The 12,059-nt window shown below is 35.6% G+C and overlaps 1 non-coding gene across 1 annotated transcript; it reads left to right on the top strand.

Moving 5' to 3' along the window:
• Window positions 1-2,676: 2,676 nt before the first annotated feature.
• LOC140512998 (U6 spliceosomal RNA) lies at window positions 2,677-2,780 on the top strand. Its single transcript, XR_011970043.1, has one exon. It is a non-coding gene; the product is annotated as a U6 spliceosomal RNA (small nuclear RNA).
• The last annotated feature ends 9,279 nt before the right edge of the window (window positions 2,781-12,059 follow it).

Below are 12,059 nucleotides of genomic sequence, written 5' to 3'. Positions count from 1 at the left end.
CTACTGCGCTGCCCTCATTACCTCTGCTCTAAATTAGTACAGTAGTTTCTTAATTGGTGCCTCCCATCTAATCTTGCTTTAGGACCCCATGGCTGCTACAAATTCCTCTCTCTGTCTAACTTTTAAAGCCCTTCTCTATCTCTCCCAGCCTATCTTTCTGGCCTCCTTGGATATTACTCCCCTTCCCACACAAACTCTCCTTTTTCTGTTCCTCACTCATCATTTCCAGGGTTTTGCACTGGTTGTCCTACATACCTGAAATACACTCTCTTAGTGACTCTCTCTTCAGTTATGATTGTCTGGCCCATGTATCTCCATTTTCAGCACAAGAATTATGTGAGATACTTGCTAAAATACAGGCAAATTGTATCTACAGCATTCTCTGCACCTTCTAGAAATTCTTTCCAAAAAAGGAAATTAATTTAGCCTGCCATAACCTATTTTAGATGTTGCCATGCTGGCTTTTTAAAATCTCCCCCTTTCCTTTCTTGATATTTGTGAAATGTTACTTTTATTGATCCTTTCTAGAATTTTCCAGGGTTTTGAACTCAAGCTCATTGACCTGTAGACACTTCTCTTCCCATTTTGAAAATTTTGACATTTGTCCTTTTCTAGTCTTAGGGTTCCTGTTTTCCACATCTTTCAAGACAGTGCCTTGACCATCACATCTGTCAGTGCTTTGAGAACCACGGATGCATTTCATTGGGAACAAATGGCTGGAAATCTTCGAGTAGCTAGGAACTCTCTTACCCTTTCCTCTAATCTTGGGCATTAGCTCCCTATTAGTAATTTTTGGTCATTTCCAGGGTAAAGGTTGATCTCCTTGGCATAGAAAACAGAAAAAGAAAACAGAAAGAGAAGAAAGAAAAGGAAAATTAAATTCAGATAAAACTTGAACAGCTCTACTGTTATCATGACCACATTCACCCCAAGCAAATGTCCTTTCTTTGAATGTTTTTCTTTTCTCAGTATAACTTTTAAAAAATATATAACCCCCCCCCCCCCCCAATCCCTTTAACTGCCCTTGGCTTCCCCTTGCCAAGTTTAGCTTATTTAAGCTTCATCATTCCTGACTATTTTTTTATAAGGCTATGCCACACTTTTATATTCATTTTTTTGCTACTTGGAGTTGCTTTGATCTTCTGTAATTCCATTTAAAATTTAAGTTTGTTGGCAAGATCCTGCATCTGATTTCCTCTGAAAGCATTTTACTCAGTGATATCCTACCTGTCTTTCTTATGAATCACTTGAAGTCTGCTTTCACAAAATCTAGAGTGCATGTTATACTGTGCTTAGATTTCTTATCCTCCTTTAGCTTGAACCCTAAGATGTAGTGGTCACTTTCATTCAAAGTTCCTATTTTTCCCACTCTCGAAATCAGTTTTTCCCTTTTAGTGAGAACTAGATCCAGAAAAATTCTTATTTTGTTTCCTCTGCTTTTTGAAAGTATCACAACCTTTGTGAGTAGAAAAGGAGCAACCCACTGGGGATCAAACTGGAACTGTCTAATTGGGCAACATTCCTTCCTTCCTTCCTTCCTTCCTTCCTTCCTTCCTTCCTTCCTTCCTTCCTTCCTTCCTTCCTTCCTTCCTCCCTCCCTCCCTCCCTCCCTTTCTTCCTTCCTTCCTTCCTTCCTTCCTTCCTTCCTTCCTTCCTTCCTGTTTTTTCCCATTCCCCCCAGTCATTCATTATAATAGCTGTTTTTTTAAAAAGGGGAAAAAACTAGTACAGCTGATTGCTACATTGAAAAAACAACATATATGAATCTCCAAAATCATGCTTGATCTTTATAATTTTGTTACGTTTACTTTTTTATTTTTTGGTGTGTGACTATTCTTTATATTTACATTGTTATGGTCATTATGTATATAGTTTTCTTGGCTCTATTGACTTCCCTCTTCATCTGTTCTTATATCCCTTTCCACACCTCACTATATTCATCACATCATTTTTATAGCACAGGAATATTCCATTATATTCAAGTACCGAAGTTTGTTTAACACTATTCCCCAAATGATGGGTGCCTACATTGTTTCCAGTCCTTTGCTATCACCAAAAAAACCCTGCTATAAATATTTTGGTGTATATAATGATTTTCTTCTTATTCATAGCTTCCATAGGGTATAAATCTAGTAATGGAGACTCTGGACTTAGTAATTTTACTTACATAATTCCAAATTGCTTTCCAAAATGGTTGTGCCATCTCAATGCCACCAACAGTGTATCAGTGTGCCTATCATTCCACAGACCGTCTAACTTTGCTATTGCTATTTTTGTCATCTTTGTTAGTTTGCAGGGAATGAGGTAAAACTTCAGGATTTTTTAATTTGCATTTCTCTTGTTATTTGTGATTTGGAGCATTTATTCGTGTGGTTGTAGATAATTTGAAATTATTCTTTTGAGGACTGTTCATATCCTTTGACCCTTTATCTACTGAAGAATGGCTATGAATCATACATACATATGAATCATATGTCACACATGTGTATAACATATTTCTTGGATACCAAACCCTCATCAAAGAAATTTTTTTCTTATATGACCACTTCTATTCTTATCCTAGATACATTCATTTTGTCTATGTAGAAACTTTTCAGTTTCATGTAATCAAAGTTATCAATTTTATCTTTCATAATTGCCTCTATCTCTTGTTTGATTAAGAATACATCTCCTACTGTGCTTGCTTTGGCAGCACATATGCTAAAACTGGAATGATACAGAGATTAGTATGACCCCTGCAGAAGGATGACATGTAAGTTCGTAAAATGTTCTGTATTTTTGTATTATAAAGCAGCAATCATCAAAACTAGTCGGTACTAGCTAAGAAATAAAGTGGTGGATCAGTGGAATAGGTTAGGTACACAAGACACAGTAGTCAATGACTATAGTAATCTACTGTTTGATGAACCCAAAGATACCAGCTTCTGGGATAAGAGCTAACTATTTAACAAAAACTATTGGGAAAACTGGAAAATAGTATGGCAGAAACTAGGCATAAACCAATTTCTTAAACAATATGTCAAGATAAAGTCAAAATGGATATATAATTTATAAAGGCTGATACTATAAAAAAAATAAGAGAGTGAGGAATAGTTTGCCTGTCAGATTTATGGAGAAGGGAAGATTTTTATGACCAAACAAGAGATAAAGAATATTAAGAAATGCAAAATGGATAATTTTGATTACATTCAGTTGAAAAGTTTTTGCATGACCAAAGTCAATGAAACCAAGATTAGAAGGGAAGCAGAAAATTGGGAAACAATTTTTATAACCAATAACTCTGACAAAAGTCTCATTTCTAAAATACATAGAGAACTGAGGCAATTGGTATGTAAGAATACAAGACATTGCCCAATTGATAAATGGTCAAAGGATATGAACAGACAGTTTTCAGATGAAGAAATTAAAGCTATCTATAATCATATGAAGAAATGCTCTAAATCATATAGAGAAATGCAATTCAAAACAGCTCTGAGGTGCCACATCACACCTATCAGATTGGCTAACATGACAAAACAGGAAGATGATAAATGTTGGAGATGTGGACAAATTGTTGGTGGAGTTGTGAACAAATCTAATCATTCTGCAGAGCAATTTGGAACTATGGTCAAAAGGCTATAAAACTATGCATGCTCTCTGACCCAGCAATACCACTTCTAGATCTAAGAGATCATAAAAATGGGAAAAGGACCCACAGGTACAAAAATGTTTATAACAACTCTTTTTGTGGTAGCAAAGAATTGGAAATTGTGGGGGTTCCCATCAACTGGAGAATGGCTGAACAAGTTATAGTTTATTAATGTAATGGAATACTATTATTCCATAAGAAAGGATGAACAGACAATTTTCAGAAATACCTGGAAAGACTTACATGAACTTCTGCTGAGTGAAGTGAGCAGAACCAGGAGAACATTATAAATGCTAACAGCAACATTGTGGGATGATCAGCTTTGATACACTTAGCTCCTCTCAGCAATACAAGATCCAAGACTGTTCCAAAAGACTCACAATGGAAAATGCTATCCACATCCAAAGAAAGAACTATGGAGTCTGAAGGCAGATTGAAGCATACTGTTATCACTTTTTTTTGTTTTTTTCTTTTTCATGGTTTTTTCCTTTGTTCTGATTCTTCTTTCACAACATGACTAATGTGGAAATATGTTTAACATGATTGTATTTGTATAACCTATAGCAGATTGCATATTATCTTGGGGAGGGAGAGGAAGGAATAGAGGAACTAAAACTTGGAACTCAAAATCTTACAAAAAATGAATGTTGAAAATTATCTTTATATGTAATTGGAAAAAAAATACTATTAAGTGCAAAAAAAAAGTACATCTCCTACCATCCTACTAGTCTAATTAGTAGGATAGACTAAGTAGAGAGAGACTTGAAGCAGGGAGAGCTATTAGGAAAATGTTGCAGTAATTTAGGGGAAAGGCAATGAGTCCTTCTACTGTTGCTTGTTAGAATTTGTTACTATTATATAGAAATGCTATGGATTTTTAAAGTATATTTTGTAGCCTGCAACTTTGCTGAATATATTACCTCAGTGAGTATCTTTACTGATTACCTAAGATTTTCCAAGTACAGTATATCATCATAGCACCAAATAAGAAGAGTTTTATCGGCTCTTTACCTATCTTTATGCATTTAATTTTTCTTTTCTGATTGCTATTTTTAGTATTACCAGAGCTATATCAAACAGTTGTGGATAGAGTGGGCATCTTTGCTTCCACCTAGTATTTGTTGGGAAAGATTCTACTATATCCCTGCTGCATATGATGCTACTTTTGGTTTCAGATAGATGCTTTTTATGACATTTTTAAAAAGGACTTTATGCTTATATTTTGTAGGGTCTTGAGCAAAAAGAAAGCTATGCTTTGCAAAAGTCTTTTTCTACATCTATTGAGATGTCATGTCGTTTTAGGTGTTTGGGTTTTTAATATGGTTAATTATGTGGATTTTTTTTCCTGATGGTGAACCATCCTTGTATCCCTGGCATAAATCCTACTTGATCATAATTAATGATTTCCTGTATAAATGGCTATAGACTATTTAACAGGATTTTGTTTTAAATTTTTGAGTCAATATTCATGAATGATACTGGTGTATAGTTTTCCTTCTGTGTTTTATTTTTCCTTGGTTTAGGTATTAATTAGGGCTGTATTTGCTTTGTAACAGGATTATGGTGGGGTACTTTCTCAACTGTTGAGAATAATTTGTGAGTATTAGTACTAACTGTTCTCTAAAAGTGTGATAAAACTTTCTTGTAAATTCAGTAGGACCAGGAATATTTGTTCTTTGGTAATTCATTTATGACTATTTCCTTTTGTGAGCTTGGGTTATTCAAGATCTCTATCTGGCCTTCTGATAGTTTGGGTATTTTATATTTTTGAAGATATTTCTCAATTTCTTTTATGTTCTCAGTTTTGTTAATATATAACTGTGCTTAATATGTTCTGATTATTCTTTTTATTTCTTCTGGTTTTGCTATGATTTTACTTTGCTCATTTGCTATTTTACTGATTTGATTTTTTGCTATCTTCTTTTTAATCAGGTTAGCTAAAGGTTTACCAATTTTAGTTTTTTTCAAAGTACCAGTTTTTAATTTTACTTTTACAATTTATCTACTTCTCTGATTAAAAAAATCATCTCTTTTTGTGTTTATTTTAGGTTTGTTTATTTGTTAGCTTTCTAATTTTTAAATTTGTATATTAATTTGTTAATCTTCTCTTTTTCTGTTTTGGTAATATATGTTGGTAAGGATATTATTTTTCCTCTGAAGACTGCTTTAGGGGCATCCCAGAAATTCTGGTATATTGTTTCATCATTATAATTTTCTTTCACAAAGTTATTATTATTTCTATTTTTTGGTCTTTGATCCACTCATTATTTAAGATTTCATCGTTAAACCTCTATTTGAGTCTGCATCTTTTGTTTGTGGTCCCTGAATCAATGATTTGTGTTATGGTCTGTAAAAGATGCATTAAATATTTCTGCCTTTTTATGTGTTTGTAATATTTTTGTGGTCTAATGCATGGTCAGTTTTTGTAAAAGTTCTACGTGGTGCTGAGAAGTATTGCTTTAATAGTACAAGCTAGCTTATATATGCTTGCTTACTCACTAGAGGTGAGGAAAAGAAAAAAAAATGCGTTCCTAAATTCTCAGGTATGATATGCCAGGTCAGAGTTGTAACTGGTGGCTGTAGTGGGAAGAGAGCAGGGTTTGGAATCAGAAAGATTTAAGTTAAATCCCTTTTCTTAGACATAATGGCTGTGTGACCCTGGACAATTCTGTTAAATTCTCATTGTCCCCAGGCAACTCTTTGTGATTATAAATTGTGGAATAGTTGTTATATTTTTCCTGGTAGATTCCATTTCCTCACGAGGAGTTACTGCTATTCTGACTATCACGGAGCTTGAGTGTGGGCTTGGCAAGATGGCTTGTTGTAGTGATTTGCTGCATTTGAAACACTAAACTTTTCAGCCCAGGCTGATGGTGCCCTCGAGTCAGACACAGGATTGGGCTTCAGCAGGAAGAGTTTGAAAGGTTTCCATTTGGGGGTAGTTATTTACCTCACTTTTAATTTCTTGTTTGTGTTTGGCTTGTTGTATCTGCCTCTGCTACTCTGACTGCCTAATGACTCTCAGATCTACTGTTTGTTTTGTATTCTGGCTTCAATTATACTCCTTGGCTCTGCAGTGCTGGCCTGGCTTTGACTGCCCACTCCATCGGAATGCTTCTGAATCTTGGCTAACACTGTTTAATACTTAGCACATAGCAGGCGATTCCTGATGTAGTCCTACATGTATTAGTCCTAGCTCTTCTCTTTCTCCATCCTAATTATCACAGATTCTAAGAATGGGAAAGAATATCAGAGACCTAGAATCTTCTCCACAAAAATCCCCTCTACAAGATTCCTCAACCATTGATCATTAAACTTGTACTTGAAGACCTCTAGTGAGGAAGAGTCACCATCTCCTGAGGCAGCCCCTTCCATTTTGACAGCCCTGACTGTGAAGCGTTTTCTTACATTCAACTGAAATATTCTTGTCTACAACTTATACTCATCCCTCTCTTTAATATGATATCGTTTCAAGCACTTAAATAATTAATTTGTTGATTTCCTAGTTTGTTTAGTCAAATACTTTATTGATCTTTTTCTCTATTTTACTAAATATTCTTATAAGACAGGGATTCTTAACCCTTTTGGTATCATGGACTTTTGGCTTTCTGGAGAAGCCTGTGGACCCCACCTCAGAATAGTGTTTTTAAACAATTGAAAGAAAGGTTAAATTTCATGTCAAGATTTGTGAAGATAAAGATGTAATTTTTTCTTGTCCATGTTCATGGGCTCCCAAGGGTCCATTGGATCCCACTTTAAATGTCCCTACTCTGAGGACTGCTTTAGTTTCATCTCACAAATTTTAGTATTTAAAAATCATTATAATTTCCTTTAATAAATTCTAGTACAGCTTCCAGCAAAGCTGTTTTTTGTTTGTTTATTTCAGGCTTTGCTTATAAATGATGTGGAGTTATTCTTTTCTTCTGAGTTTATCTCTTGGACATTATTAATTGCATAATTTTTCTTTATCATTGTTTTCCTTTGTTTATTGATTTTTATTTTTATTATTTTAAAAGTATTAATTAATATTTAATTATTAATTAAAAATTAAATTGATTTTAAAATTAAATAAAAATAAATTAATAAAAAATTAGTTGAATCAATTAAAATAAATAAATAAAATTTTATTATTAATAATATTGCTATTATTTAGTTTATTAATTTTCCCAGTCTTATTCCTCAATTAGAACTTCTTGTTAGGGTCAGACTCTGTATACTTCTGCAAGTAATGGTGTGCCCTTGTGTGATACTGATTTGTTTTGCCTGGGGTCCTGTCATTACTTCCTTTATCTATCTGAGCACTGTATTTGTTCTCAAGGATGTTAGGAGAAGCTCAGGCCCTTGAGCTGAACATGGATGGTCTGATTCAGATCCGGGTTTGATTTTTGCACTTTTGGTAGAAGCTACCAACCCCTGGCCTGAGGTCAGACAAATAGAGTTGCAGACTTCAAGTGTCCATTCTTGACTCTGCTTCCATGTACCCAACTGCAGGCTCCAGGTTTTAGCTCGCTTCTCCCTAGTCTAAGAGCTGCAGAACTTTCCTCTGCTGTGCTCATGGACTGGGATTTTCTGGCTATAGGGCTGGCAGGCTTTTGACTAGCTCCTTGTATACTCCTGGTGTAGAAAAAAACCACTTTCTGTAGTTTCTCCTTGGATTTTTTGATTGTTATTTAGTGAGATGGTTGTTTTTCAACTTGCTTAGAGGAGTTGTGTGAAAAAGCTGGGCTGTTCTCTGATTAATTTCACATTGTGAGGAGGTCTTAGCAGTAAATTATTGACCTCTTTATTCTCTCAAACAACTAATGTTTTTTATATTCCCCACACTAGGGCTGAGAGTCTGGTGAGGATCTAATCCTACAGGTGTAGACTAAGTTACCCTAGCTTGGAAGGTTTAGACAGTGGTAAGGATGAGTTTTTGTATGATTATCTATCTACACAATATCTGTCTATCATCTATCTATCTATCTATCTATCTATCTATCTATCTATCTATCTATCTGTCTGTCTGTCTGTCTATCATATCTAATTTATCATATCATATATATCATATATAATTTATATAACTTCTAATGCATGAGATATAAGATTATAAGATATATAAATGATATATATGCAATAATATATATGATATATTATATGTATATACACAACACACACACATGAAGGGGGCCTAAAGTGTTCAGATGTGATGTTTAAAAAATTCAAGAGACAGTTTCTAGGTAAATTAATCATTTTATTAATAAAGCTAGCGTGTTATTAATACAAGAGATCAGTGGCATTCTAAATGCCAAAGACCCCTCATGGTGTTGGGTTCACAGTTTATATGCCCTTAGAGGATGCCCTCAAACCTGCTGGTGAGTTAGAAGGGTGTCTACATCAAGCTTATGAAAACTCCCTTAGCAGAATGGGCAGATGAGGACAATTTGTTACAATGATCTTGAAAGTGTCTGAAGCAGATGCTGTGGAGGGCTTTGAACGTGGTAAGGCATTGAAGATGCCAAGGTCATCCACTGCATCCTAGACTATTGCCAATTGTCCTGACTTTTATCTTGCCACTGAACTCTGATGACTAGAGAGAGAGGCCGATGACCTTGCACAACTGTCTCATTTAAATCCAATTTATACACAAGTCAAAAGACATCACCCACACCATTTCATCATTTTTGTTTAAATCAAAGTCCTGTGGCAATATGCAAATGATGAAGCAGCAGGTGCAGATACACTGGGAGCTATAGTCATAACCCTGCACACAAGTAACCCAGAGCATAGGATCATTTTTCTACTTCTCTGGCAAAGCAGTGGGATTTAGCAGCCCCTCACCATGAGCAGCCTTTTTAAAGGACTACACTGCCCACCTCCTGGAGAGAAGTAGGGGTTAGAAAAGGTTCCCAAAAAATTGTCTGCTTCACCCAGACTAGCTTTGGCCTGCTTGCTATGTGTAATGTTTTTTTTAAATTGAATTATTTTATTTGTTTTCAGTGTTTGACAATTCACTTCCATATATCTTAGATTGTTTTCCATTCCTTCCTCCTCATTTCCCACTCCCTCCCTAACCCCTCCCTGAGATGGTGTACAATCTTATATAAGTTTTACACATATATTCCTATTAAATGCATGTTGCATAGAAGAATTAAAACAAATGGAAGAAATCTTAAAACAAAACAAAACATAATACAAAAGAAAATGGTCTGTTTCTATCTGGGATCCAATTCCATAGTTCTTTCTCTGGATGTGGAAGGCGTTTCGCCTCAAGAGTCCATTGAAAATTAAGTCCATGCATTTCAGTGAAGTACTAAGTCTACCAGAAACACACTGTGGTTGTTACTGTGTACATAGTTCGCCTGGCTCTGTTCCTCTCACTCAGTTCATATAAGTCCTTCCAGGCCTCTCTGAAGTCTTCCTGTTCATCATTTCTTATAGCACAATAGTATTCCATTACATTCACATACTACAACTTGTTCAGCCATTCCTCAATTGATGGGCATTCCTTTGATTTCCAGTTTTTGGCCACCATAGAGAGCTGCTATAAATATTTTTGTACATGTGGGACCTTTCCCATTTTTATGATCTCTTGGGGATACAGTCCGAGAAGCAGTATTGCTGGGTCAAAGGAAATGCACATTTTTGTAGCCCTTTGCACATAGTTCCAAATTGCTCTCCAGGATAGTTGGATGAGCTCACAGCTCCACCAGCAGTGAATTAGTGTTCCAACTCTCCCACATCTTCTCCAACATTGATCATCTTCTTGTTTTGTCACGTCAGCGAATCTGATAGGTGTGATGTGTTACCTTAGAGTTGTTTGATTTGCATCTCTCTAATCAATAATGATTTAGAGCATTTTTTCATATGATTATAGATAGCTTTAATTTTTTTCCTCTGAAAATTCCCTGTTCATGTCCTTTGACCATTTATCAATTGGGGAATGACTTGTATTCTTGTAAATTTGACTCAGTTCTCTGTATACTTTAGAAATGAGGCCTTTATCACAGACACTAGTTGCAAAAATTCTTTCCCAGTTTTCTGCTTCTCTTCTAATCTTGGTTGCATTGGGTTTGTTTGTGAAAAAATTTTTTCAATTTAGTGTAATCAAAATTATCCATTTTGCACTTCATAATGTTCTTTATCTCTTGTTGTGTCATAAATTTCGCCATTCTCCATAAATATGACAAATACACTATTCCTTGCTCTCCTAATTTGTTTATAGTATCAGTCTTTTATATCTAGATCATGTATCCATTTGGACTTTATTCTACCATGTGTAATGTTAATGGGATTTAATATCTTCCCTGCTCATTAATAGGCCTCACATGAAGTCTATTAAGGGAAGCTTGATTAGGGGAGGCTTGCTTGTAGGAAGGCTTTCACATCTTTTACTAATTTCTAATTAGGCACTGAATCATGAGGGTTGTGATGCCTTCTGGCTCTGACAAGTGTATATATACTCTAGGTAGGTATTTTGCTTTGGGGCACTCACTCATGAGAAGGATTTTGTGATTCTCTGGTTGAGACTCTGAGAGGCCATATGTTCACAGCTCCCTGACTGCTTAGATGTAAAGGCCCTTTCAATCCAGGGATGTACATAAAGTATATAGCAAAATTACTTTAATTCAGACAATAGAGCCCTGTCTGTTGATCTTTATTTCTCTTCTTATATTCTCTCTGAAGTTCAGGGTGCTGACTTTTCCCCTGAACTAGTGAATGTAATTAAAAAAGATTATTGACCCCTTAAACAGCTATCTTTCCTAGTAAAGCAGATCTAAGAACCTGTGCTAGCAGCCATCCTGTGTATGCCAGTCTGGTTGCTGTTACACCATGGCAGGTGAGATTCTACCCTGGAGTCAAAACACAAAAAAAATGTACAAAAAGTTTTACAAAGATGATTCCACTCACCATTGGTATATGGAGCATGTGTACTCTTACGACATGAATGGCAATAGTTCTTGTTGTGAGAGAACTCAGGAGGTATTGCATCCAAATAGCAAGCTCTGAGTGAAACAAGGTTGGCAAAAGATGACCAGTTAACTGAAGTTACAGCTGGATGCATATTTTTCTGGAGTGGTCATAGTGCAGGGGAGTGTTGTGAAGCTGGTGTAGGTTTTTCAATCAAAATTAATCTAGTCAAGCTTGTATGCCTCCCAAAAGACATGAATGACAGGCTCATGACAATACAATTGTCACTTGCAGGAAAGTGCTGCACCACCATCTTCAGTGTGTATATTTTCCTACCATGCTGCATCCTGATGATGTCAAAGAAAAATTTTATGAAGATCTGGAGACTCTCATCAACAATTTGCCAAAATAGGATAAGTTTTAATTCTGAGTGACTTTAATGCCAAAGTAGGCACTAACTATCAGATATGGAGGAAGTCCTTGGAAGGAAGGGAGTTGCAGACAGCACAGCAATGGTCACTTGCTACTGAAGACTTGTGTG

The sequence above is a fragment of the Notamacropus eugenii genome, chromosome 6 (genome assembly GCF_028372415.1).
Source record: "Notamacropus eugenii isolate mMacEug1 chromosome 6, mMacEug1.pri_v2, whole genome shotgun sequence".
Classification (NCBI taxonomy): domain Eukaryota; kingdom Metazoa; phylum Chordata; class Mammalia; order Diprotodontia; family Macropodidae; genus Notamacropus; species Notamacropus eugenii.
Note: the sequence above shows the minus strand (reverse complement) of the source record. Positions and strands in the feature narration are given on the sequence as shown.